The sequence below is a fragment of the Rutidosis leptorrhynchoides genome, chromosome 1 (genome assembly GCF_046630445.1).
Source record: "Rutidosis leptorrhynchoides isolate AG116_Rl617_1_P2 chromosome 1, CSIRO_AGI_Rlap_v1, whole genome shotgun sequence".
Lineage (NCBI taxonomy): Eukaryota > Viridiplantae > Streptophyta > Magnoliopsida > Asterales > Asteraceae > Rutidosis > Rutidosis leptorrhynchoides.
In genome coordinates, this window is record NC_092333.1 from 269445284 (window position 1) to 269451095 (window position 5812).

Here is a 5812-nt window from a genome sequence, read left to right on the forward strand (position 1 = left end):
TGTTTGGTCCTTCGGGATGTGGTTGATGTGTTGTACTCATGTTTAAACGTGATCCCGAGGCTTTTTTTTTGTTTGTAAAGCACCTCGAAATTTAGAAGTGAACGAGGATCTCGATCCGAAATGAGGTACAGTTCTTTTAAGATACATTTGAACAAGATTGTTAGAACCTGAAAACGTTTGTTGGAACAAGTTTCTGTTTCTCAAGAATTTCGCGCAGCGGAAGATTTATCAGTTTTCGAAAACATTCGTTAGGACTATTCTCCATCGTGGTGAATACTAGTATAATGTGAAGAGTCTCTCTCTCCATTGAGAATTTAGATAAAATATTTCCTTATACGGAAGTACGAGTGTAATGCGAGAGAAGTTTCTGCCTCGATGTGAGCATATCAAGCATGTTGTAGTTCTTCGATAAAACTGTGCGAAAACGTGATAGTATACACGTGTAACATACGTCTAATGTTGAAAGAATTTGCCATTCCTTTGGAAGCATAAATATGGTTTGACAATAATCGAAGATGTGTCCCGGGTATGGTTGTTGTCAGTATTCTCGGAGTTTTCAGATTTTCAAACAAGAAAAATGAAATCATGTACATGGCACATGGTGGTGATTAGGTTGATCGAGCCCAATCACCATCACGAGTCATTAGAACTTTGGTATGACTTATCGTAATATAACCACGTTGATCGAGTATCGTTATATTACGCTAACTCATACCTCCATTCCCACATCACTCCATAGATTCAAGTTCTTGTAATCGTGAAGTTTTAAAATGAACAAAGTGTAACGACGTCTCTAACGTGACTCGTATTGAATCGAAAGAATTAGTGCAACTCTAAAGAAGCGTTCCCCGAGGCAAGTGTATAAATGATTGTTCACGTCAATGCGGTTCAAGTCAAACAATAATGTATTCCAGTACGAGAAGTGTAACGAATCATGATAACGAATAGTACGCAACCGTAGTGATAAATAGTGATGACGATACTCACCTAGAGTAGTGATGGTAGTAACAAGAAGTGGTAGATAGTAAGGAACACCGGTGTGACACCGATAGTAAGTTGAAACGGTGGCGAAATAATAATCTGGGAGACAGAGTTCCCGAACAAGTATGACTAATGAAGTCGTCGTCGTCCTTACGTGTATGAATCTTAAGTTTACGTGTGTTACCCGAAAGTGGTAGATTACAGATTCGTATGATGAAAAATTGGTACCATTAAGAAGTTTGCCTAAGAATGATTCAAGTATAATGCACAAGTAGTCAAGTAAGTGCTATCTATAGCAAATGTATATCAGAATGCAATGGCTAACTATCCGGTTGTAGTCTAGATTCACTAATGTGTCATAACGACTCTGTCAGACACACTAATGCACATCCTAGATCCCTACAACCAACGCTCTGATACCATCTGTAACAACTCGACAAAATCGCCATTGACGGCGCCGTTAACTTAGGTCTGGTTGTGTGGTCATAGTCCCTATATGAGATGCGTTTGACCAAAATTATGCCGCATTCATTTGAAACCTACAAGACTTACAAAGTTTAGTTTACCAAACGGATCGACAACAAGTTTTAAGTTTACAAAAGTAGTAATGTATAAATGAATATAACTTGCGAAATAATTAGTTGAAAATCACGGTTGCTATAAATAGCGTAAGTATGTAAACATTTGTTTGAATCCAAAGGTGCTATCACTAGCGTATGCATGTATGCTTGACTCCAAGCAAGTAATCAAAGTGTATGCATGTATGCTTGACCCCAAGCAAGTATGAGTGTACGCAGAAGTATGTATCAAATAGCCATTCATGAACCTGAGAAACATATAGAAAACTGACAACGAAAAACGTTGGTGAAATCATAGGTGTATGTAAACATTGTTTTGAACCACAAGATTTTGTATTTCCATAACGTTGATTATCTGAATCGTTTGCATTCCAAAAGTATGTTCGCGAGCACCCAATTATCAAGACTTAACTGTTTTGTACCCTGTTACATAGTGTTAGAACATACACTAAACCCGAAAATATATTTCATCCGCTAACGGCAGCGAACCGTCCGAATGAGGCTCGTCAAGCCCATGTGATCACATAATTTAAGTTCTTGCTTACACCCTGCAAGTGTAACTAATGATAATTGAATTGAGGCTTTTTGTTCTAACTCGCTGTGGAATGTTTATTTTCGTACTTGTGTTCAAAGTATAAAGTATGTAGTATAAAACTGTATATGTTTCTCATCCCATGATTTAAAGTATAAAAGTTGTTAAAAGATGGGACTATGATCTCACCTCGAGTGCACGAGTATAAATGTACTTCACAAAGTAAACGTGTGCATGAAAGTTACTTAGCCTTGCCCTAAACAAGTAAGTTGTATCAATTAACCGGTTACGACACAAGGTTGGGCGAAATGTGTTCAATTAGTCCTATGGCTCGTTACGACTCGAATATATAGCATGTGAGTCACGTTGTCAAGTTTCATGCAAGATACAAGTATAAAAGCACTTTAGAACTATCGCATAAGTATTTGGTTAAGTTTGACAAAAAGTCAAACTTTGGTCAAAGTCAACAAAAAAGTCAACACGTTCGGGTCGGGTCTCGAACTATTTTTCTGAGGTTTTTAATCATATATAAGCATGTTAGAACAAGTTACATGTGAATCGGACGTGCGTAGCATAGCAAACATTTTTCGTAAAAGTGTAAGTTTGATCAGAATCCAAACACGCCTAATGCCGCGCCGCGACCAAGGATGGCCGCGCCGCGACACTCAACGGGAGCTGGTACCTGGGCTGGTGCAAGTGTTCAAGTCTCGAGCCAAAACTCATTTTAACATAACAAATGAACCGTAATCACTTAAAACGCATACCATACATCGTTGGAAAGGAAATTTAATGAGGAATACAACTAAACACTTACAAACAACATTGCAAAGCATTCAATGCATCAAAAGTTCATTTTACTTCTATCAAACCCTAACTTAAAATCACAAATTTAACAATTATGTTTATGAAGCTATTCCATGTCAACCTACATATCAAATTGAAGCTAGTGATGATAGTAATACATTTAATACATGCACTTTTAACATCTAACAACATTTTTGCAACCAAATCTCAAGATCAAGCACACCCATTTCAAGTTCATGCTAGTTTGTGCAAAACAACAAAATCGAGCAAATAATTCATATATTCATGCTAGACACGAGCCATAGACACTAACTAACACCATTTCAAGTCAAAAATACGAATTAGAGAAATCTAGAGTTTTAGAAATGTTACCCAAACGAGATGAAATTGGTACCAAAATGTATAGGATGATAAGAGGATCACGAATATGTAATTTGTTTTGTTGTAAGCCTCCTAGATCAAATTTAGATGATGAATGAAAGATTTGGGGTGTTTAAGTTCAAAAATGGAAGTAGAGAAAGGGAGAAAGAGATGAGAGGTGGAGGTGAAATGAATGGGTGGTGGAAAGTGGGTTGACTAGTTGACCTAGTCAACTAGTTTGCCTACTTGGCAACTTCGGTCCCTCAAGTTTCAAAGCGGGTGCGTGAATTAACCGAACGAATATTTTAAAAATGCTAGAGTAACCGGGAGATGTTATAACCAAATAACAGAAATATTTAGAACGTTAGTCAACGAAAGGTACGAATTTAGATAACGGAAGGTATTATCTAAAAAAAAAGACGGGCGTTAAAATAATTTAACGGAAAAATGCGGGATGTTACAATTTGTGGCAGGCACTAGAAGGTGGGTCACATAGCCATGAATTTCCGAGTTGGAGCTCCAGTCTTGTTTGTTAAAAAGAAAGATGGGTCGATGAGGTTGTGTATCGATTACAGAGAATTGAACAAGTTGACAATCAAGAATCGGTATCCGCTACCGAGGATTGATGACTTATTTGATCAACTACAAGGATCGATTTGTTATTCGAAGATTGATTTGAGATCCGGGTATCACCAATTGAGAGTCAAAGAAGCTGATGTTCCGAAGACAGCGTTTAGAACATGTTATGGACATTATGAGTTTACAGTGATGCCGTTTGGTTTGACGAATGCACCAGCAGTGTTCATGGATCTCATGAACCATGTGTGTAAGCCATACCTAGATAAATTCATCATTGTATTTATTGATGATATATTGGTGTACTCCAAGAACAAGGAAAAGCACGAACAGCATCTACGTTCGATATTGACCATGTGTAGAAAAGAGCAGTTGTATGCAAAGTTCTCTAAGTGTGACTTTTGGTTACCAGAGGTACAATTTCATGGCCATGTTGTAGGGGCCAATGGAATACAGGTCGATCCAGCAAAGATTGAGTCGGTTAAGAATTGGGAAACTCCAAAGACGCCAACTCAGATCCGGTAATTTTTGGGTCTAGCTGGTTACTACTGGAGATTTATTGAGGGATTCTCTAAGATCGCCCGACCATTGACCGCGTTGACTCATAAGGGCAAGAAGTATGAGTGGTTAGAACTGCAAGAGTCCGCATTTCAGTTTTTGAAAGAGAAGTTAACAACTTCACCAGTATTGTCTCTACCCGAGGGAAGTGAAGATTTTGTTGTTTATTGTGATGCCTCACGTCAAGGAATGGGTTGCGTGCTTATGCAACGAAATAAGGTTATTGCTTATGGATCGCGTCAGTTAAAGATTCATGAGCAAAACTACACTACGCACGACCTTGAACTAGGAGCTGTTGTCTTTGCACTTAAAATGTGGAGACACTACCTGTATGGAACCAAGTTTACTATCTTCACTGACCATAAGAGTTTACAGCACATATTCGATCAGAAACAGCTAAACATGAGACAACGACATTGGATGGAACTACTTAACAATTATAACTGCGAACTTCAATACCATCCGGGCAAGGCGAATGTTGTGGCGGATGCTTTAAGCAGAAAAGAGCGAGAGAGACCTCTTAGGTTTAAAGCTCTTAACATTGTTGTCCGTACGAATCTCACATCACAAATCCGCGAAGCACAACAAGAAGCCATGAAACAAGAAAATGTCGATGTGGAATTTCTCAGAGGAATGTATAAGGAATTTGACATCAAAGAGGACGGAACACGATACTTTGCTAATCGAATCTGGGTACCAAAGTTTGGTGGATTGAGAGAACTAGTGTTGGAGGAAGCACACAAGTCAAGGTACTCAATTCATCCTGGATCAGATAAAATGTACCAGGATTTGAAGGTATTCTATTGGTGGCCAAATTTGAAAGCTGACATTGCTACCTATGTCAGAAAGTGCTTGACTTGCGCTAAAGTCAAGGCTGAGCATTAGAAGCCATCAGGATTATTAACTCAACCAGAGATTCCCCAGTAGAAGTAGGAAGGTATTACCATGGACCTCATCATGAAACTGCCGAGAACGGCGGGAGGTCACGATACTATTTGGGTTATCGTGGATCGTCTCGCTAAGTCTGCACACTTCCTACCGATAAGAGAAACTGATAAAATGGAGAAGTTGGCTCAGATCTACATTAAAGAAGTCGTCTCTACGCATGGAGTGCCTATATCTATTATATCCGATCGCGATAGCAGATTTACTTCCAGGTTTTGGCAATCATTACAGAAAGCAATGGGGACCCGTTTAGATATGAGTACAGTATATCACCCCCAGACAGATGGCCAGAGCGAACAAACTATTCAGACTTTTGAGGACATGTTGCGAGCATGTGTCATTGATTTCGAAAATGGATTGGATAAGTATTTACCACTAGCTGAGTTCTCATACAATAACAGCTACCATGCGAACATTAAGGCTGCACCTTTCAAAGCATTGTACGGAAGGAAGTGTAGATCTCCCGTTTGTTGGAGCG